Source organism: Hylobates moloch, unplaced genomic scaffold, assembly GCF_009828535.3.
Source record: "Hylobates moloch isolate HMO894 unplaced genomic scaffold, HMol_V3 SCAFFOLD_15, whole genome shotgun sequence".
NCBI lineage: Eukaryota > Metazoa > Chordata > Mammalia > Primates > Hylobatidae > Hylobates > Hylobates moloch.
This window is the reverse complement of record NW_026652290.1, coordinates 37,803,076-37,826,476: the sequence shown is the minus strand read 5'-3', so window position 1 is coordinate 37,826,476 and position 23,401 is coordinate 37,803,076. Positions and strand designations below refer to the sequence as shown.

Genomic DNA, 23,401 nt, shown 5'->3' with positions numbered 1-23,401 from the left:
CAAGAACAAGAAGATAAAAGAAAAGGAAAGAGAAAAGAAATACACTCTCGTTCTTAATAATTTTTGCAATGTAAACTTCTCTTTTTTTTGAGCAACACAGTTTTTCAGTGAACGTGGATGGAGCAATTATTTTTGTTAAGGACAGATATTTTCCTGAAACAAAATATAGCTTCATCAGAATAGAGGAAGCATGACATCAGGCATTGCTCCATGATCATACCTGGTTCTTACCATCTGCTATTGTAAGTTCCATGTGCCTTGGCTCAACTTCTGGTCCTCGCAGGAGACAGCCTTCTGCAAAAAAGCACACAGCATGGCTTAAAGGGAAAACAGTGGGTATTTTGGCAGTTTTACACCACAGATAGTGCACCAGTGACACTAAATTGAAGTCATTTAGTTGTAAATGCGATATTACATTTGACAGTTTCCACTGGCAAAACACTGAGCTGCCCACATTGAACAGAAGCAAAGAAATGGAACTTGGGGAGCAAAGCCAGTCACCAGAGTAGCAGACCAAAGGGGCTTGTAAAAGCGTTTGTCAAGTCATTTAGAATCATAACTCAGCTCAACACACACGGTACCAGGAACAGCCAGCTCAGTTTCAGCAGTGGAAAGCAGGCAATGGAGTTTATGTTGTTCTTCTGTTTATTAAAGACGGATGGGAGCACTTGACAGAAAAATCAAACTTCTGGTCATGGCTCATTAATCCCTGTTGTATCTGTCAGGGGTATGTGTTTGGAGTTCCAACAAGCCTCTAGAAGGAAGATCACTGCTGAGCTTTGGTATTTTCTCTAATTTTGAACGGAAAGAGATGCCAATCACCTAGAAGGAGAAATAGAATACAAGGTTATTTTTAACTCACCTACTTTAGTGGTCATTAAACATAAGTGAGTTGGTTTAAGACAAAAATGATTATGGTTAATAATTTTATTGCCAATTTTTGTCATAGGGCTTTCTTCAGGAGAAGAAGTAAGGTAAAGACAAGTGTGGAATAAAGCCAGATATTACAGCTGTTTTAGGAAAAGCTCAGCCTTTGGAGATAGATCTTTGGGTGAACCTGTGAAGACTCTTTGTGTGTGCCTGTGGTCATTGAAGTGCAGCTTCTATCAAATTGTCTCCGGCCTCCTCAGCCGGAGATGGAGATAAGACCCTGGTCCACCCAGACTGTTTACATCAACCCAGAAGACAGGAGCAGCGCTATTCCGATCCCTCTGTTGGAAACAATGGTCCTTTGTGAGACGATGTATGTTTCAAAGTCTCCACTCTGTGCTGGCTGCACCACCACAGCTGATCACGACTACAGGACCAGGAGAAATGCGGATTTTCCTGCTGACTCAGGGCTTGGGCTCTGAGATCCACATTTCTGAATCTCCCAAAGCCTCAGGTTTCTTGTATGTAAAAGGTGCATCATGACACTCATTTAGCACATACCTCAGAGGATTTCTTAAGGATTAAATGAGGTAATGCACGTAAGTCACTTAAACACAGTACGTGGCCCATAGGTGGAAGCACTTGTAAATGTTGTTCTTGGGGTTGCTGTTAGTAATATCATCATCTCCATCATCAGAGACAGCATTGTTTGCTCTACGTTGTGATCCTCCACACAATATCCTCAATCCGCTTGTCAGGAGTATGTGGGAGGGACAAAGAGAGGTTGGAGAAGGGTCCTGCCGGCTCAGCTTATCCCACTGGTTGGGGCAATGATTGAATTAATACTTTTGAACTCCATTCTGGGTTAGGTGCTGTGAATGATACAGTGAAGTTTTAAATGTCGTTTCTGCACTCTCAATAAACTTTAATCCATGTTAGTGGGTACAGGAAATTATCTGCACAGGCAATCTTAGGTCAATAGCTTTCAAGTAAAGTACGTGAAACCCGTAAAGGGAGACCTGTGCTGAGTGGATTGAGAATTCAGGAGTAAGCGGGGAATCAAACCAAGCACCTGCTACACATTTAGGTTCACCCCTGGAAGCTAAGGATTAGTTGGAGTCATGCCTCTGAGGACTTCCAACAGGGTCCAGGCCCTCCTTGCATATTCCTAGTTCTTTTCAAATTTGGTTTTTTGTGTAGAAACGCACACGGTCGGCCGGGGGCAGTAGCTCACACCTGTAATCCCAGCACTTTGGGAGGCCGAGGTTGATCTCTTGATCAAGACCATCCTGGCCAACATGGTGAAACGCTATCTCTATCAAAAATACAAAAATTAGCCGGGCATGGTGGCGCATGCCTGTAGTCCCAGCTACTCGGGAGGCTGAGGCAGGAGAAACGCTTCAAACCAGGAGGAGGAGGTTGCAGTGAGCCGAGATCGCGCCACTGCACTCCAGCTTGGTGACAGAGCAAGACTGTCTCAAAAAAAAAAAAAAAAGAAAGAAAGAAAAGAAAAAAGAAACACATATAGCAGGTCCCTTCCTTTGCTTAATGGCCTAATGTTCCCTACCAATGAAGAACAGAGACCAAATCGTCTGAGCATGGAGCCAGTCTGAGATAGAAGTTAGAAGCTCTAATAGCCTCTCCCATTATGGTCTTTTCTTCATCCACGACCTAAACTCCAAGGAAATCCTTCTAGAAATAACTTCTGAGCACCCACAATGATGTGTATAAATCATGACACCAGAACTTGTGGGAGATACCCAGAGAGCATGGCTTCTTCATCAGGGAGCCTACATTCCAGGCAGCAAGGAGCTGAGTGTACACAAATGAGCCTGATGTAAGGCAGGAAATGTAGGTGACGACGTGAAAAAGCAGCAAAACAGGACAGGGTTCAGAGCAGGAGAGAGTGCTTCTCTTGAGACCAGTCAGGAAATCTATCTGAATTAAAGGATTGTGTTTTAACTGGACCTTGGAAGACAGTAAAGAGCCGGACGTGTGGTAGAAATGTCTACCAGAGGGCTTCCAAGTGGAGGAACCAGCAGAGCAGAGGCTTGGCACCACAACTCTGTGTGTTAATGCAAGAAGGAATATTAGGAAACCTACTAAAAGTCCGCTGGAAATCTTTGCTTGGTAAGGACAAACAAATATATTTCAAGGAATGCTTTGTTTATCGTGTCCTGCTAATCTTGTCGGAACCATTTCATTCCATGTGAAGAGGTGAATCCACATCTGGGAATATAACTGACCCTGTGGGTTTTATTTATGTTGTAACTCAAGTCTGCTTACCGCCCGCCCCCCCACCCCACTCCCACTCTGCCAGAGCCCGGGAACCTGAGGACAGTGAGAGCTGCAGCTTCCTAAAGGAGCATCTCGGCTGTGAGCTGTGTTTTCAATTTTTATTAGTGTTTCTTATTTGCCCACAGCCTGATTTCTTTTAGGCTTGACACAATTTGCACGATTGAGTTAATCCAAGTGTGAAATGCAGTAGGGACCCGATTCAATGGATGGTCGGAAAGGCAGCATTATTAGGACATAAAAGAGATGGGGCAGGGTGCTGCCCCCGCAACTCCAGGTGCAAACAGACTACCACGGGGCACTCGCAGTGATCCGCAGGGCAGGACAGCGCTCCAAAAGAATGAACTGCGTGCGCTCGGCACAGGAGATGCATTCTTCGAGGTCCTTCTCACAAAATATTTATCAGGCCAAGTGCTGTATTTGAGATCAGCAAGCAGACTCCCTCCATGTGGCATCAAAATGTCTTGGCCTAACTCCTCTAGCACTCCTTGTAAAGAAATATTTGCACATATATAGTAAATATATATGTACTTTTTATTTTAAAATACTTTTAGACTTGCAGAAGGGTAATATAGAGAATCCCCATATACTCCCCACCCACCTTCCAATAATGTGAACGTCTTATACTACTATGGTACATTTGTCAAAATGTATAAATTAAAATCAATTCAGTACTATTAACTAAACTGCAGACTTCATTCAGATCTCCCCAGTTTTTTCATTGTCACTGTATTCATTTTGAGAGATGTCACCCTACTCATTTTGGTAATTATCTTTAACCAACAGAAAACATCATTATTGATTTCATTTTGCAACCTGCTGGCCTTGCTCGACCTCTGCGCTCATCAGGTTGCAAAACACGCTCCCCACACAGCCAAGCGGAGACTCAGAGCCCCCGTGTGCACTTCACATCCTTGCTGGAATCTCTGGGGAGAACAGGCTTTCTGCATAGCCCTTCCTGGAGCATTGAGAAGTCCCGAAAGCCAGCTCCAGGGAGCAGCTGTAAATTGCTGGCAATCAGCAGCTTCTGGCTGTGGAGTGCTAGCTGTCCTCAGAGATCTCCATACCGAAAGAAAGACCTCCAAGGGTGGCACCAGGACATCACAGAGCGGGCATTTGGTGAGGATCTTACCAAGCAATGGTCCTTGCCTTTTTCTTTTTTATTCTAAACTCTTTTAATAGTAATAATATAATCCCCTAGATCTTCTTAGTAATTGTTTCAAGTAATTCCACTCTTTTTGGTAAAATTTTGTTTAAAAATTTTATGTCAATGTTACTAAAATGTTGTCTTAGAATTCATGTTTAATAATTGTAAATATGATTGTCTATAAAATATGCCTTATTTGTATCAAGAAATACATGACATAGGACATTTTATTCCCATTAAAGTAATAATTTAGAAAAAAGAATATTTTGTAGACCAATTTGCTTTAAAATGATATATTGTCTCATCATTGGAGACTGAATGTATGTTAAAACACAATACAACAATTACACATTACTATGTCAAATATACTAAAATACCTTTTTATTCCTTGATGTAGAGAAATCTTGCATGTTGCCCTTAAAACATCGGCAGCTTTATTTTTATAATTTTTGCTTTTTTTGTTTCTCAATGACAAAATATGGGAGAAAGTTCATACTGATATTTGTTAAAACTTTGCAACTAACACATTGAGAGTATAGTTTTACATTTTAAATTCCCAATAAGTAATAAGCCACATTGGATACACTTAATCTTTTTCACATTGAATTTGGAAATACTGGTGACATGGCTGTGTGTAGATCAATGCAGATAGCTTTAAGAGGAATCTGCTGACGTTACCATTTTTATGCTCCTTATTAACTGCTTTACAGCAGTGTCCTTTGTGCTTCTGTCTCTAGCCAAATGGACAAATATAAGTTTAAACTTCACAATATGTAACTAAGAAGAAAAGTAAGTTAAACCCGCACACTGGTGAAAACCACCCAGCGGTGGGGCGTGTCTCGTCATTAGCACATCCGTGCGACCCAAAACTTCCCCAGACACACTCACTAGATAACTATTGGAGGGCTCACAAATTGTTTAAGGGAAAAAATATTCCAAGAGTTATTTTATCTTTAAATCCACTGAACACTGTGGTATTTCAAATTCTAGATTGGGGGAAGACCCGCAAAGAGGGACCTTTGGACACCGGGGAAGAAAGAAGGGAAGAAAGTGGAACAGGAGAGACACAAACTGGACGTTTAATCCCTCGCTGCTGATGCACTCTCTTCGATTTCATCACTTTTGACTCCCTTCACTACTGTGCTTCCTGTATCTGAACATCCTTGCCCTCTAAATTTACAAAGGTTTTCTACCAAAACTTTCTGACAGATCACTCCATGTGGGGAAGACAGGCGGCCAGGTGAGGTGGAAAAGAGAACAGAGCAAAACTGCCGTACTCAGGGAAAAAATCATACCATAGTCTCTATTCCAGAAAGAAAAACTATAACCCACTTAGTCTGGTGGGACTAAGGCTGGAACATATGTGGGACTCTGGATGTGAAAGATTACATTATCCTTTGTGATAGATATAATGCTATAATAATAAGCAAGATTACAGTTTGGCATTTTGATTTTGTTTGTTTGTTTGTTTGTTTTTCATTTAATCCACAGAGAAGCCTGGGTTCTTATCTCAGTTCTGCTTTCATGTTTCCAAAGATACAAATGAATAGTTGATTTTCCAGGTCTTACTGTGATCAAATTGTTAAAAACTATCTGGCATATTAGCATGTGATACAATTGTTGGCAAAAGGTACAATTTATCTTATAGGAGTTTATCTTCAACTTCTGGGGAGAGGAAGTGAATTGAAAAACATGTTTCAGAACAAACTGTAAGAGGAAATTTTTATATTATGCACTGACTAATTCTCAATAGATAGGTGACTTTGCGAAGCTCAGGTCTGATGGTCAATTTCCATCTGGTATTGGAGCTGAGGTTGGGCTGTGGGTAGGAAGACAAGTCATGGGCTGTGTCAGGAGACAGATAGGATCTGAACTTCCCAGCACTACCCTGGACTTTTCTATGACCTCCTTACTCCTCCAATACTTTAGGTTTGGGGCTAAACCATTTTTAAGAGAACACAGCCCTTGCCTGTTAGCAGAAAGAACTATTAATAGCAGCAAGGGCTGCACCCTTCGCAAATCAGTCAACTCATAAACGCAGACCTATAAATGCTATTAAAAATTTAAAAATCACAAGAAAGAATAATATTTCTTTTCTTTTTCAAAAAACTACTTTTATTATGGAAATATAAAATATATACAAAAGTAGAAAGAGGTATAGGATGAGTCCCCATGTACCCATCTCTTAGATTCAGTGATTGATTATCCATGTAAGGCCAGACATCTGCACTCCACTCACTCATCAGCCCCGCAACCTGCACTGGATTATTATCTTTTAATTGTGGCAAAACCACATGTAACATAAAATGTACCCTAGCAGTGATTTTCAAGTGTACAGGACAATATTGTCAACCACATGCACACTGCTGTGCAACAGATAACAGATCGCGGAACCCTCCATCTTGTGTCTACACCCATGAACAACACCCCTCCCACCCCGCCTCCTCCCCTTAGCCCTGCAGCTGCATTCCACTCTCTGTTTATGAATTTGAATCTTTGAGAAACACTCATATAAGTAGAATCTTGAAGTATTTGCCTTTTTGTGTCTGGCTTATTTCACTTAGCCAGTGTCTTCAAGGTTCATCCATGTAGCATGTGACAGAATTTCCTTCTTTTCAAAGGCTCAGTAATATCCCATTGCATGGAATATTGTTCACATGCCGCCCCCACACATACCCCCCCCCACACACACACACACAATCATTTCTTTATCCATTCATCTGTGTATGGACATTTAGGGTGCTTCCACCTTTCAGCCATTACGAATAATGCTGCAATAAACATAGATGTGCACATATGTCTTTGTGTTCCTCCTGCCTTCCATTCTTTTAGGCACATACTCAGAAGTGAGATTTCTGGATCATATGGTAATTCTATTTTTAATTTTTTTAATGTGTCAATAAAATTTTATTTACAAAAACAGGCAGCAACTCCTAACTTAAAATAGACAAAACAATTTTGAAGAAGAACAAAATTGGGTGACTTACACTAACTGATTTCCATATTTGTTATAAATATGCAATAATCAAGACTGTGACACTGGTGTAATGATGGACATATAGGTCAGTGGAACAAAATGAAGAGTCCAGAAATAAACTCATACAAATGTGATCAACTAATTTTCAATGAAAATGTCAGTGTAATTCAATGGCAGAAATGATAGAATATCTGCATGCAAAAAAAAAAAAACCTCCAATAAACCTTGATCCTTACCTCACATCATGCATAAAAATAAACATTAGATGGAACATAGACCTAAATATAAGAACAAAAATGGCTGAGCACAGTGGTTTCCACCTGTAATCCCAGCACTTTGGGAGCCTGAGGCAGGCAGATCACCTCAGTTTGAGACCAGCCTGGCCAATATGGTGAAACCCTATCTCTACTAAAAATACAAAACTTAGCCTGATGTGTGGCGCATGCCTGTAATCCCAGGTAGTCGAGAAACTGAGGCGGGGGAATCACTTGAACCCAGGAGGTGGAGGTTGCAGTGAGCCGAGATTTCGCCACTGTACTCCAGCCTGGGAGCAACAGGGTGAGACTCTGTCTCAAAAAAAAAGAACAAAAAGAAAAAAGAAAAAACAAAAACAAAACCAAAAGCAAAAGAACATAAACTATAACTTTCTAGAAGAAAAACACAAGGAAATATATCACTGAAGCATGATCCATAATAGAAAAAATTGATAAATTGTATTTCATCAAAATTAAAAATGTTCCTTTTCAAAAGACAAAAGAAAATGAAAAGGTTAGCCGTTGGTCAGGAGAAAATATTTGCAAAACATATGTCTGACCAATGATTTGTATCCAGAATATATAACGAACCCTTACAATTCAAATATAAGTGCTCTTTCAAATCAATAATAGAACAAAAAGAGAGGGGTGGTGGAAGATTTGGATAGACATTTGCCGAAGAAGATATACAAATGGAAAATAAGTACATAAAAAGATGATCACATCATTAGTTATAAAGGAAATGCAAAGTAAAACCACAATGAGCTACCTGTAACACTCACTAGAATAGCTAATATTAAAAAGACTGACAATAGCAAGTGTTGTCAGGGATGTGAAGAAACTGGAACCCTCTTACATGGATGGTAGAAATGTAATATGATACAGCCACTTTGGAAAACTATTTGACAATATCTAAAAGATTAAATGTACACTTACAATACAACCCATTAATTTTACTCCTAGGCATCTACCTAAAGAGAAGTGAAAATGTATGTGCACACAAAAATTTCTATTCAAATGTTCACAGCAACATTATTTATAATTGTAAAAACTAGAAATAATCCAAATGTCTATCAGCTGGGGAATAGATAAACAAAATGTGGTCTATCAATACAATTTTTTTCTATTATGGATCACACTTTGGTGATATATTTTCTTGTGTTTTTTCTAGAAATTTATAGTGTTGTTCTTTTTTTAAATTATACTTTAAGTTCTAGGTTACATGTGCACAACGTGCAGGTTTGTTACATAGGTATACATGTGCTATGTTGGTTTGCTGCACCCATTAACTCGTAATTTACATTAGGTATTCCTCCTAATGCTATCCCTCCCCCTGCCCTCACCCCACGACGGGCCCCAGTGTGTGATGTGCCCTGCCCTGTGTCCAAATGTTCTCATTGTTCAATTCCCACCTATGGGTGAGAACATGTGGTGTTTGGTTTTCTGTCCTTGTAATAGTTTGCTCAGAATGATGGTTTCCAGCTGCATCCATGTCCCTGCAAAGGACATGAACTCATCCTTTTTTATGGCTGCATAGTATTCCACAGTGTATATTGCCACATTTTCTTAATCCACTCTTTTACTCATGGACATCTGGGTTGGTTCCAAGTCTTTGCTATTGTGAATAGTGGCACAATAAACATACATGTGCATGTGTCTTTGTAGTAGCATGATTTACAATCCTTTGGGTATACACCCAGTAATGGGAATGCTGGGTCAAATGGTATTTCTAGTTCTAGATCCCTGAGGAATTGCCACACTATCTTCCACAGTGGTTGAACTAGTTTACAATCCCATCAACAGTGTAAAAGCGTTCCTATTTCTCCACATCCTCTCCAGCATCTGTTTCCTGACTTTTTAATTATTGCCATTCTAACTGGTGTGAGATGATATCTCATTGTCGTTTTGATTTGCATTTCTCTGATGACCAGTGATGATGAGCGTTTTTTCATGTGTCTTTTGGCTGCATAAATGTCTTCTTTTGAGAAGTGTCAGTTCATATCCTTTGCCCACTTTTTGATGGGGTTGTTTATTTTTTTCTTGTAAATTTGTTTAAGTTTTTTGTAGACTCTGGATATTGGCCCTTTGTCAGATGGGTAGATTGCAAAAATTTTCTCCCATTCTGTAGGTTGCTTGTTCACTCTGATGGTAGTTTCTTTTGCTGTGCAGAAGCTCTTTAGTTTAATTAGATCCCATTTGTCTATTTTGGCTTTTGTTGCCATTGCTTTTGGTGTTTTAGTCATGATGTCCTTTCCCATGCCTATGTCCTAAATGGTATTGCCTAGGTTTTCTTCTAGGGTTTTAATGATTTCAGGTCTAACATTTAAGTCTTTAATCCATCTTGAATTAATTTTTGTATAAGGTGTAAGGAAGGGATCCAGTTTCAGCTTTCTACATATGGCTAGCCAGTTTTCCCAGCACCATTTATTAAATAGGGGATCCTTTCACCATTTCTTGTTTTTGTCAGGTTAGTCAAAGATCAAATGGTTGTAGATGTGTGATGTTATTTTTGAGGCCTCTGTTCTGTTCCATTAGTCTATATATCTGTTTTGGTACCAGTACCATGCTGTTTTGGTTACTGCAGCCTTGTAAGTATAGCTTGATGTCAGGTAGCATGATGCCTCCAGCTTTGTTCTTTTTGCTTAGGATTGTCTTGGCAATGCGGGCTCTTTTTTTGTTCCATATGTACTTTAAAGTAGTTTTTTCCAATTCTGTGAAGAAAGTCATTGGTAGCTTGATGGGGATGGCATTGAATCTATAAATTACCTTGGGCAGTATGGCCATTTTCACGATATTGATTCTTCCTATCCATGAGCATGGAATGTTCTCCCATTTGTTTGTATCTTCTTTTATTTCATTGAGCAGTGGTTTGTAGTTCTCCTTGAAGAGGTCCTTCACATCCCTTGTAAGTTGGATTCCTAGGTATTTTATTCTCTTTGTAGCAATTGTGAATGGGAGTTTACTCATGATTTGGCTCTCTGTCTGTTTTTGGTGTATAGGAATGCTTGTCATTTTTGTACATTGATTTTGTATCCTGAGACTTTGCTGAAGTTGCTTATCAGCTTAAGGGGATTTGGGGCTGAGACGATGGGGTTTTCTAGATATACAATCATGTCATCTGCAAACAAGGACAGTTTGACTTCCTCTTTTCCGAATTGAATACCCTTTATTTCCTTCTCCTGCCTAATTGCCCTGGCCAGAACTTCCAACACTATGTTGAATAGGAGTGGTGAGAGAGGGCATCCCTAGTCTTGTGCCAGTTTTCAAAGGGAATGCTTCCAGTTTTTGTCCATTCAGTATGACACTGCCTGTGGGTTTGTCATAAATAGCTCTTATTATTTTGAGATACGCTCCATTGATACCTAGTTTATTGAGAGTTTTTAGCATGAAGGGCTGTTGAATTTTGTCGAAGGCCTTTTCTGTATCTATTGAGATAATCACGTGATTTTTGTCATTGGTTCTGTTTATGTGATGGATTATGTTTATTGATTTGCATATGTTGAACCAGCCTTGCATCCCAGGGATGAAGCAGACTTGATTGTGGTGGATAAGTTTTTTGATGTGCTGCTGGATTCAGTTTGCCAGTATTTTATTGAGGATTTTCGCATTGATGTTCATCAGGGATATTGGTCTAAAATTCTCTTTTTTTGTTGTGTCTCAGCCAGGCTTTGGTATCAGGATGATGCTGGCCTCATAAAATGAGTTAGGGAGGATTCCCTCTTTTTCTATTGATTGGAATAGTTTCAGAAGGAATGGTACCAGCTCCTCTTTGTGCCTCTGGTAGAATTTGGCTGTGAATCCGTCTGGTCCTGGACTTTTTTTTGGTTGATAAGCTATTAATTATTGCCTCAATTTCAGAGCCTGTTATTGGTCTATTCAGGGATTCAACTTCTTCCTGATTTAGTCTTGGGAGGGTGTATGTGTTCAGGAATTTATCCATTTCTTCTAGGTTTTCTAGTTTATTTGCATAGAGGTGTTTATAGTATTCTCTGATGGTAGTTTGTATTTCTATGGGATTGGTGGTGATATCCCCTGTATCATTTTTTATTGCCTCTAATTGATTCTTCTCTCTTTTCTTCTTTATTAGTCTTGCTAGTGGTCTATCAATTTTGTTATCTTTTCAAAAAACCAACTCCTGGATTCATCAATTTTTTGAAGGGTTTTTTTGTGTCTGTATCTCTTTTGTTCTGCTCTGATCTTAGTTATTTCTTGCCTTCTGCTAGCTTTTGAATGTGTTTGCTCTTGCTTCTCTAATTATTTTAATTGTGATGTTAGAGTGTCGATTTTAGATCTTTCCTGCTTTCTCTTGTGGGCATTTAGTGCTATCAGTTTCCCTCTACACACGCTTTAAATGTGTCCCAGAAATTCTGGTATGTTGTGTCTTTACTATTCTCATTGGTTTCAAAGAACATCTTTATTTCTGCCTTCATTTCGTTATTTACCCAGCAGTCATTCAGGAGAAGTTTGTTCAGTTTCCATGTAGTTGTGCAGTTTTGAGTGAGTTTCTTAATCCTGAGTTTTAATTTGATTGCACTGTGGTCTGAGAGACAGTTTGTTGTGATTTCTGTTCTTTCACATTTGCTGAGGAGTGCTTTACTTCCAACTATGTGGTCAATTTTGGAATAAATGTAATGTGGTGCTGAGAAGAATGTATATTCTGTTGATTTGGGGTGGAGAGTTCTGTAGATGTCTATTAGGTCTGCTTAGTGTAGAGCTGATTTCAAGTCCTGGATATCCTTGTTAACCTTCTGTCTCACTGGTCTGTCTAATTGACAGTGGGGTGTTAAAGTCTCCCATTATTATTGTGTGGGAGTCTAAGCATCTTTGTAGGTCTCTAAGAACTTGCTTTATGAATCTGGGTGCTCCTGTATTGGGTGCATGTATATTTAGGACAGTTAGCTCTTCTTGTTGAATTGATCCCTTTACCATTATGTAATGGCCTTCTTTGTCTTTTTTGATCTTTGTTGGTTTAAAGTCTGTTTTATCAGAAACTAGGATTGCAACCCCTGCCTTTTTTTGCTTTCCATTTGCTTGGTAGATCTTCCTCCATCCCTTTATTTTGAGCCTATGTGTGTCTCTGCACATGAGAGGGGTCTCCTGAATACAGCACACCGATAGATCTTGACTCTTTATCCAATTTGCCAGTCTGCATCTTTTAATTGGGGCATTTAGCCTATTTACATTTAAGGTTAATATTGTTATGTGTGAATTTGATCCTGTCATTATGATATTAGCTGGTTATTTTGCCCATTAGTTGATGCAGTTTCTTTCTCGCATCGATGATCTTTACAATTTGATATGTTTTTGCAGTGGCTGGTACCGGTTGTTCCTTTCCATGTTTAGTGCTTCCTTCAGGAGCTCTTGTAAGGCAGGCCTGGTGGTGACAAAATCTCTCAGCATTTGCTTGTCTGTAAAGGATTTTATTTCACCTTCACTTATGAAGCTTAGTTTGGTTGGATATGAAATTCTGGGTTGAAAATTCTTTTTTTTAAGAATGGCTGAATATTAGCCCCCACTCTCTTCTGGCTTGTAGAGTTTCTGCCAAGGGATCCGCTGTTGCTCTGATGGGCTTCCCTTTGTGGTAACCTGACCTTTCTCTCTGGCGGCCCTTATCATTTTTTCCTTCATTTCAACCTTGGTGAATCTGACAATTATGTGCCTTGGGGTTGCTCTTCTCGAGGAGTATCTTTGTGAGGTTCTCTGTATTTCCTGAATTTGAATGCTGGCCTGCCTTGCTAGGTTGGGTAAGTTCTCCTGGATAATATCCTGAAGAGTGTTTTCCAGCTTGGTTCCATTCTCCCTGTCACTTTCAGGTACACCAATCAAACATGGATTTGGTCTTTTCACATAGTCCCATATTTCTTGGAGGTTTTGTTCATTTCTTTTTACTCTTTTTTCTCCAAACTTGTCTTCTTGCTTTATTTCATTAATTTGATCTTCGATCACTGATACCCTTTCTTCCACTTGATCAAATCGGCTATTGAAGCTTATGCATGCATCACATAGTTCTCGTGCCATGGTTTTCAGCTCCATCAGTCATTTAATGTCTTCTCTACACTGTTCATTCTAGTTAGCCATTCGTCTAATCTTTTTTCAAGGTTTTTAGCTTCCTTGCAATGGGTTTGAACATCCTCCTTTAGCTTGTAGAAGTTTGTTATTACCAACCTTCTGAAGCCTACTTCTGTCAGCTTGTCAAAGTCATTCTCCATCCAGCTTTGTTCTGTTGCTGGTGAGGAGCTGTGATCCTTTGGAGGAGAAGAGGCACTCTGGTTTTTAGAATTTTCAGCTTTTCTGCTCTGGTTTCTCCCTATCTTCGTGGTTTTATCTACGTTTAGTCTTTGATGTTGGTGACCTACAGATGGGGTATTGGTGTGGATGTCCCTTTTGTTGATGTTGATGCTATTCCTTTCTGTTTGTTAGTTTTCCTTCTAACAGTCAGGTCCCTCAACTGCAGGTCTGTTGGAGTTTGCTAGAGATCCACTCCAGACTCTGTTTGCTTGGGTATCACCAGCAGAGGCTGCAGAACAGCAAATATTGCTGCCTGATCCTTCCTCTGGAAGCTTTGTCCCAGAGGGGTACCTGCCTGTGTGAGGTGTCAGTTGGCCCCTACTGGGAGGTGTCTCCCAGTTAGGCTACATGGGGGTCAAGGACCCACTTCAGGAGGCTGTCTGTCCATTCTCCAAGCTCAAACACTGTGCTGGGAGAACCACTGCTCTCTTCAGAGCTGTCAGACAGGGACTTTTAAGTCTGCAGAAGTTTCTGCTGCCTTTTGTTCAGCTATGCCCTGACCCCCGAGGTGGAGACTACAGAGGCAGCTGGCCTTGCTGAACTGCGGTGGGTTCCACCCAGTTAGAGCTTCCCCAGCCACTTTATTTACCAACTCAAGCCTCAGCAATGGTGGATGCCCCTCCCCCTGCCAGGCTGCTGCCTTGCAGGTTGATTTCAGACTGCTGCACTAGCAGTAAGCAAGGCTCCATGGGCGTGGGATCCACCGAACCAGATGTGGGATATAATTTCCTGGTGTGCCATTTGCTAAGACCATTGGAAAAGCACAGTATTTGGGCAGGAGTGTCCCATTTTTCCAGGTACCTTCTGTCACAGCTTCCCTTTGCTAGGAAAGGGAAATCCCCAGACCCCTTGTGCTTCCTGGGTGAGGCGATGCCCCGCCCTGCTTTGGCTCGCCCTCCATGGGCTGCACCCACTATCCAACTAGTCCTAATGAGATGAAGCAGGTACCTCGGTCGGAAATGCAGAAATCACCTGTCTTCTGTGTCGATCATGCTGGGAGCTGCAGACCAGAGCTGTTCCTATTTGGCCATCTTGGAATGGAATCCTCTATTTTTAACTTTTGATGAAACTCAATGTTGTTTTCCACAGTGACTGCACCATTTTACATTCCCACCAACAGTGCATGAGGATTCCAACTTCTCCATATCCTCTCCAACATGTGTTATTTTCTGTTTTTTTGTTTGTTTGTTTTAATAGTATCCATCCTAACAGACATAAAGTGATATATCATTGTGGTTTTGATTTTCTTTTCCCTTTTAATTAGTGATGTTGAACATGTCTTCCATATGCTTCTTGGCCATTTGTATATCTTCTTTGGAGAAATGCCCATTTAGTTTGTTTGCCCATTTTTAAATCAAGCTTTTTGGTTGTTATTGGGTTGTCAGAGCTTTTAAAATATATTCCAATTATTATCCCCTTTTCAGATATGTGGTTGGCAAATATTTCCTCCCATTCTGCAAGATACCTTTTCATGCTGCTGATTTTTTCCTTTGTTGAGCAGAAATTTTAAAGTTTGATGTAGCCCCATTTATTTTTGCTTCTGTTGCCTGTGCTTTTGATGTCATATTCACGAAATCATTGCCAAATCCAGTGTCATGAAGGTTTCCTCCTATGTTTTCTTCTAAGAGTTTTATAGTTTCAGGTCTTATCTCTAGGTTTTTAATCAATTTCAAGTTAATTTTTGTGTATGGTATAAGAAAAGGGTCTAATTTTTTCCTTTTACATATAAATATATAATTTTCGTAACCAAATTTGTTAGAGAAATTATCCATTCCCTATTGTGTAGTCTTGGTATCTTTGTCAAGGATCATTTGACCATAGATGTGAAAGGAGCATTTCTGGGCTCTCTATTCTGTTATATTGGTCTATATGTCTGTCTTTATGCCAGTACCATACTTTTTTGATTGGTGTAGCTTTGTAATATGTTTTGCAAACAGTATGTATGAGGCCTCCAGCTTTGCTCTTCTTTCTCAGGATTATTATGGCTATTCAGGGTGTTTTGCAATTCCATTCAAATTTCAGGATTGTTTTTTCTGTTTCTGCAAAAAGTGCCATTGGGATTTAGGTGGGGATTTTTTTTGCTTATGTTTATTCCTGTATGTTTTGCTCTTTTAAATGAAATTACAAATGTAATTGTTTTCTCATTTTCCTTTTTGGATAGTTCATTGTTAGTGTATAGAAATACAACTAATTTTTGTGTGTTGATTTTGTATTTTGCAGCTTTTCTAAATTTGTTGATCTGTTCTAACAATTTTCATATGTGTGTATGTGTGTAATCTTTAGAGTTTCTAAAAATTCGATCACATCATCTGTGAACAGAGGTAATTTTGCTTCTTTTTTTACAATTTGGATGCCTTTTATTTCTTTTTCTTGCCTAATTGCGCTAGCTAAGACTTCTAGTATTATGTTGAATAGAAGTGGTGAGAGTAGGTATCTTTGCCTTGTTCCTAACCTTAAAGGAAAGTTTTCTATGTTTCACCATTGAGTATGATGTCAGCTTTAGTCTTTTCATATGTAGTTTTTATTATATTTATATATTTCCTTCTATTCATATATGTGTTTTGTCATAAAACAGTGTTGAATTTTGCCAAATGCATTTTCTACATCAATTGAGATCATCATGTGATTTTTATTGTTCATTCTGTTAATGTGGTATATTACATTGTTTGATTTGTGTATGGTGAACCATCCTTGCACACCAGGGATAAATCCCACGTGGTTTTGATGTATAATCCTTTTAATGTGCTGTTAAATTTGGCTTGTAAATATTTTGTTGAGGATCTTGGCATCTATATTCATCAACAATACTGGTCTGCAGCTTTCTTTTCTTATACTATTTCTGCCTAGCTTTGGTGTCAGGTAATGCTGGCCTCATAAAATGAGTTTAGTAGTGTTCTATTCTCTTCAATGTTTTTGGAAAAATTTGAGAAGGATTGGTATGAATTCTTCTTCAAGTGTGTGTAGGATTCTCCAGTGAAACCATATGGTCCTGTGCTTTACTTTGTAGGGAGATATTTGATCAATAAGTCAATCTTTGTACTAGTTATAGATCTGTTCAGATTTACTATTACATCATGCTTCAGTCTTGGTCTGTTATATTTTTCTAGGAATTTATTCATTTCTTCTAGGTTATCAAATTTTGTTGTCATTTAATTGTTCATAGTAGTCTCTTATCATTTTATTTCTGTGGTATCAGTTGTAATGTCTCTTTCATTTCTGATTTAAATTGGTTGAGTCTTCTCTCTTTTTTCTTACTCCAGCTATGAGCTTGTCAATTTTGTTGATCTTCTTGAAAAACAAACTTTTTTTTTATTTTCCTATTGTTATTCTATTCTCTATTTTATTTCTTTCTGCTCTAATCTTTATTATTTCATTTTTTCTTCTAATTTTGGATTTAATTTGTTTGTCTACTTCTAGTTTCTTGAGATGTAAAGTTAGTTTGTTTATTTGCAAGCTTTGTTCTTTCTTAATGTAGGTGTTTACCACTGTAAACTTTCCTGTTAGTACTGCTATTGCTGCATCCCACAAGTTTTAGTATGTTGTGTTTTTTTGTTTTTTTTTTCTTTTTTTTTCTTTTTGAGATGGAGTCTCACTCTGTTACCCAGAGCAGGAGTGCAGTGGCATGATCTCTGCTTACTGCAAGCTCTGCCTCCTGGGTTCATGCCATTCTCCTGCCTCAGCCTCCTGTTTAGCTGGGACTACAGGCACCTGCCACCAGGCCTGGCTAATTTTTTGTATTTTTAGTAGAGGCAGGGTTTCACCGTGTTAGCCAGAATGGTCTGGATCTCCTGACCTCGTGATCTGCCCGCCTCGGCCTCCCAAAGTGCTGGCATTACAGGTGTGAGCCACTGCGCCCAGCCCATTGTGTTTTTATTTTTATTTGTTTCAAGATACTTCTAATCTCTCTTGTGATTTCTTATTTGACTCATTGGTTGTTCAAAAGTGTGTTGTTTAATTTTCACATATTTGTGAGTTTTCCAGTTTTCCCTTTGCTATTGATTTTTAGTTTCATTCCATTGTGGTTAGAAAAGATACTTGATATGATTTCAGTATTCTTATATTTCTTAAGGCTTGCTTTGTGACCAAACATGTGATCTATCTGGCAGAATGTCCTATGTGTGTTTGAGAAGAAAGTGTATTCTGGTTCTGGTGGATGGAATGTCTGTATATGTTTGTTAGGTCCAATCGATCTACAATATTGTACAAGTCCTCTGCTTCCTTACTGATCTTCTGTCTGGTTGATCTATCCAATATTGAAAATGTGGTATTCAAATGTATAATTATTGTGTTACTGTCTATTTTCTCAAGTCTGTCAATGTTTGCTTCATATATTTGGTTGCTCTGAAGTTAGTTGCATACATATTTGTGATTGCTATATCTTCGTGGAGAATTGACCCTTTTATCATTATATAATATTCTTCTTTGCCTCTTGTGACAAATTTTGACATAAAGTCTATTTTGTCTAATATAAATATGTTCACACTTGCTCTATTTTGGTTACTATTTGCATGGAAATATTTTTTCCATCTTTTCACTTCAGCCAATGTGTATTCTTAAATGTAAAGTGAATTTCTGTGGAAAATACATAGTGGCATCTTTTTTTTTAATCCATTCAGCCACTCTATGTTTTTTTATTGGAGACTGTAATTCATTTACATTTTTTTTTCTTTTGGAGATAGAGTCTCACTCTGTCACCCAGGCTGGAGTGCAGTGGCACCATCTTGGCTCACTGCAACCTCCACCTCCCATGTTCAAGCAATTCTCCTGCCTTAGCCTCCCAAGTAATTGAGACTACAGGCAAGTGCCACCACGCCCAGCTGATTTCTTGTATTTTTAGTAGAGATGAGGTTTCACCATATTAGCCAGGATGGTCTCGATCTCCTGACCTCGTGATCCACCTGCCTCAGCCTCCCAAAATGCTGGGATTACAGGTGTGAGCTACCGCACCCGGCCAGTCCATTTACATTTAAAGTAATTATTGATCGGAATGACTTACTATTTCCATTTTGGCAATTGTCTTTTGTCTGTTTTGTAGTTATTTTGTCTCTTTTTTCCTCTCGCTGCTTCGTTTGTGTTTTGTTGATTTCTTTTTTATGCTTTGATTATTTTCTCATTTTCTTTTGTTACAGTTATCACAATCTATTTTAAGCTGATAACAATTCCAGTTGCATACAAAATCTCAGATCTTTTTCATCCCTCCCAACTTTATGTTGTTGATGACACAAATTAGTACCGTCATCCGTCTGCATTTGTGGGTTCCACATCCATGCATTCAACCTACTGTGGGTCAAAAATACCTCCACAACAATAAAAATAACAATACAACAATAAAAATAATACAGCTATTAAAACAATAAAGTATAGCAACAGTTTGCATAGCATTTACATGTAGTAGATTTAAGTAATAAGTAATCTATTAATGCATAGGCAATCTAGAGATAACATAAATTACATTGGAGGATGTGCATGTGGTATTTGCAGCACTACACCAGTTTAAATAAGGGATGTGAGCATTTATGGATTTTGATATCTGCAGGGGTTCCTGGACCCAATTTCCTGTGGCTACTGAGGGATGACTGTATTTTTATATTTTGTGTTTCTTAACATAGTTTATAGTTGTAGTTATTTTTTATGCTTTCATATTTTAAAGTCTATACCAGAATTTAAAGTGATTTATGTACCACCATTAGAGTGTTACAGTATTCTGTATTTGTCTCTATATTTCTTTACTAGCAAGTTTTATATTTTTGTATGCTTTCATGTTGCCATCTTATGTCCTTTCATTTCAACCTGAAGTATGCCCTTTAGCCTTTCTTATAAGGCAGATCTAGTGGTGATGAACTCTCTTGGCTTCTGTTTATCTGAGAAAATCTATTTCTCCTTCATTTTTGAAGGATATTTTTACAGTAAATAGTATTCTTGGTTGACAGTTTTATTCCTTCAGCACTTGTACTATATCATCCTATTCCCTTCTGGCCTCTAAAGTCTCTGCTGGGAAATCCACTGATTATCTTATGGGAGCTCCCTCATATGTAACAACTCACTTTTCTCTTCCTGCTTGCAAAATTCTCCTTCTGATTTTTGACAGTTTGATCATAATGTGTCTCAGCATAGGCCTCTTTTGTTCATCTTATTTAGAGTCCTTTGAGCTTCTTCAATTTTAATGTCCATTTTTTTTCCTTCAGATTTGGGAAGTTTTCAGCCACTATATTTTAAAATAAGCATTGTCTACTTCTCTCTCACTGCTCCTTCTGAAACACCCATTATTCACATATTTGTCACCTTGATGGTGTGCCATGAGTCCCTTTTGCTTTCTTCACTTTCATTTTGTGTTTTGATCTTCTGACTCAATAATTTCAAATGGCTTGCCTTCGAGTTTGCTGATTCTTACTTCTGCTTGATCAACTCTGCTGTTCACTCCCTCTAGTGAATTTTTCAATTCAGTTATCAAATTCTTCACTGCCAGAATTTTATTTATTTATTTATTCATTTATTTATTTATTGAGACATGGTCTCACTCTGCCACCCAGACTGGAACGCAGTGGCACAATCACGGTTCACTGCAGTCCCAACCTCCCAGGCTTAAGCAATACTCCACCTCAGCCTCTTGAGTAGCTAGGACTATAGGTGCATGCCACCATGTCTGGGTAATTTGTTTTTAAATTTTTTGTAGAAATGGGGTCTTCCTATGTTGCATAGGCTCAGAATTTCTTTTTGTTTTTTCTTCATAGTTTCCATCACTTTATTAATTTCTCATTTTGTTCATGCATTATTTTCTTGATTTTGTTTAGTTATCCGTCTGCACTCCCTTTTAATTTATTGAGCATTTTCATGACAATTATTTTAAATTATTCATATATCTCTATTTCTTATTAAGTTTTTCTTTTGTTGTTGTTGTTTGTTTGTTTGTTTGTTTGTTTTAGATACAGGGCTTACTATGTTGCCACCCAGGCTGGTCTCAAATTCCTGGGCTCAACTGATTCTCCTGCCTTAGCCTCCCAAGTAGCAGGGACTATAAGCATGTGCCACTATGTTTGGTTTAGCTCTGTTTCTTTAGGGTCAGTTTCTGGAGGTTTAATTTGCTCCTTTGAACGAGCTGTGTTACCCTGATCTTTGTATGCCTTGTTATCTTCTGTTGAGACCTTGGCATCTGAAAAATCAGCCACCTCTCCTAGTCTATGTGGTCTGATTTGTACAGGGAAATCTTCCACCATTTGTCCCGGTTAGAGGTTGTAGAGATCTTGCAAGGCTTTTCTGAGATATGTTCTTTCTGGGCTTGTGCATGTGTGACATCTCCTAATGGAAGAGGTTTGCCAGTTTCTACCTGGGACCTCCTCCTATTGCCTATCTGTGGCAGTGCAGACTCTCATGCTGGACCAAGCCACATTTATTGTCTTTGTTCTCAGTGGTCTCTAACCCAGTGCCCTGTTCCTGTCACCACTTAGATCCAGACAAGACAAAAACCAGTCTCTCAGGCAGTCCCCTCCAAAAGTCAGACTTGTTGGACACATATTCTGCTCTTGTCTTTCTCTCCCTGTGGAGAAGTTGGGATTTGGAAGTTTTCTCCAAATCATACAGTGCTGTGTGGAGAGGAGGGACTTTAGTGAGTGAGTGCCACAGATTTTCCGGCCTGGCTTTGATTCAGCTGGCTTCACGTTTTCCTGGAGTTCAGGAGCCTCTTAACTTGTTTCTGGATATTTCACAAAGGCAGCTGGTGTGTGTGTTGTTGTGTCAGTGTCTCTAGAGGAAGGAAGACCTGGGACTTCACATTCTGCCGTATTGTTGGTGCCACTCTTTTGACCTGAGTTATTTGGAAGCAAATCCCAGACAGTGTATAATTTCATCCATAAACATTTCAGAATATATCCCTAAAAGAAAATTATTATTGGTATATGCAACATAATTAACAAAAATTCCCTATACTATCAAATTTCCAACTACCATGAAAATTTTCCACCTTTTCTACATGATTGTTTATTAAAACTTAGTTTGTTCAAATCACACTCTAAACAAGGTCTTAATTGCATTTAGATGATATGTCCTTTAAGACTCTTTTGATCTTTTGGTTCCTCCTGCCTCTCTTTTTTTCTTATAATGTATCTACTGAAGAAATCAAATAAATTATTATGTAAAATTTCTCACATTCTGGATTTTTATTGCACTCCTACGATGTATTTTAATGTGTTCCTCTGTCCCCTGTATTTTCCATAAACTGTTAGATTAAGAGGCTTGATGAGATTCAGGTTTATGTACTACCTATTATATCACATCAGGAGATTGAACTATCTGACTACCCCTCTTTTTTGTGATGTTAAGTTTGATTAATAGGTCTAGGCATTGTCAGACAGATCTGTTCATTATAATGTTTCCCATCGGCTACTCGTCTGATAGTTTAGCAGACATTAATAATCACTGGCTCCATTGATTGTTTTATTTGGGATTTTTAAATGGCAACATGCTACTCTACCATTCCTTGTGGAAGCACATTTCATGAGAACAAGTTAATATTCTATAAGCTCCCATCATTTCCTATAAAATGGAGATGGATAACACCTGCCTTACCTTACCTTATACCTTGGATGGATGCACAAAGCATTTGGTAAGCTGAAATCACTATATAAATGTATGGTAGACATCATAGTTGATCCCCCAAGATGCATCTCACTTCAGAGGGTGCACAGAAATCAATCATGCTAGTAACTGATCTGAGAATGGGCTTGTGACCCTACCCTCATGGCTGAGTCATGAGGGGATGCTCCTGAGAAGCTCCTGGGAAAAGGTCTTTTCTTGCTAGATAAAGCCATAGGAAGAGACAAATAACTTTTCTTTTCTCTGAATAATGCCATATCTGGAAATGTTACTACCAACCTTGCTACTACACCAAGGAGATATTCAACGACTCTAGTAATCTGATGAATCAACTAACTCTAAAGCCCCTCATTTTAAGGAATCTCCTGTTATGAGAGAGAAAATATTCATTGTTGCTAGCTAGTTTGAGTTGGGGTTTGTTGCAATGGAAAACATTCTAATCAGTACAAAAAATCAAGAATGATAATGGTGGTAATGGTGATGAATATAGCATTATTTTAAAAACTCCCAGGATAGATACTGATATTAGAGGTGTTCAGTAAAATTTGAACTGGTAAACATTTACTGTCAGTCAATCCTTCTTGTGCATGTACTCTTTATAAAGCATTGAACAAAATGATGAAATTTTTCACAGAGAGCTCTCTAAGAATGAGCTATATATCACTTCTAATTTAAAGCCATCAGTTCTGATTTCTGTGCTGGGAAAACGTACCAGCTCATAACTTTATGGTCTTTCCCAAGTTTGGTTTTCTCTTTTATGTGGGACAATCTTGAAATTTCTTTGTAGGGTAATAACATTTATGAGTGGAGGAAGCACTGAATTCACTCGCAACTCAGGAAAGTTCACATGACTTCCCAAAATTGTAAGTCCCCATACATGGATTGTAAGACACTGTCAAAAGCATTTTTAAGATGTACAGTGTCTTCCTTATTTGAGGAATATTTTTTGACGCACAAAATAATGTGACACATCCTAAAAAT

The 23,401-nt window shown here is 38.6% G+C and overlaps 1 long non-coding RNA gene across 1 annotated transcript in view; it reads right to left on the bottom strand.

Moving 5' to 3' along the window:
- Positions 1–23,401, bottom strand: part of LOC116483156 (uncharacterized) — a 103,034-nt gene that overhangs the window by 8,525 nt on the left and 71,108 nt on the right. The window contains exon 2 of the long non-coding RNA XR_004252187.2: positions 221–294. This is a non-coding gene — a long non-coding RNA (uncharacterized LOC116483156). The remainder of the gene's footprint in view (positions 1–220; positions 295–23,401) is intronic.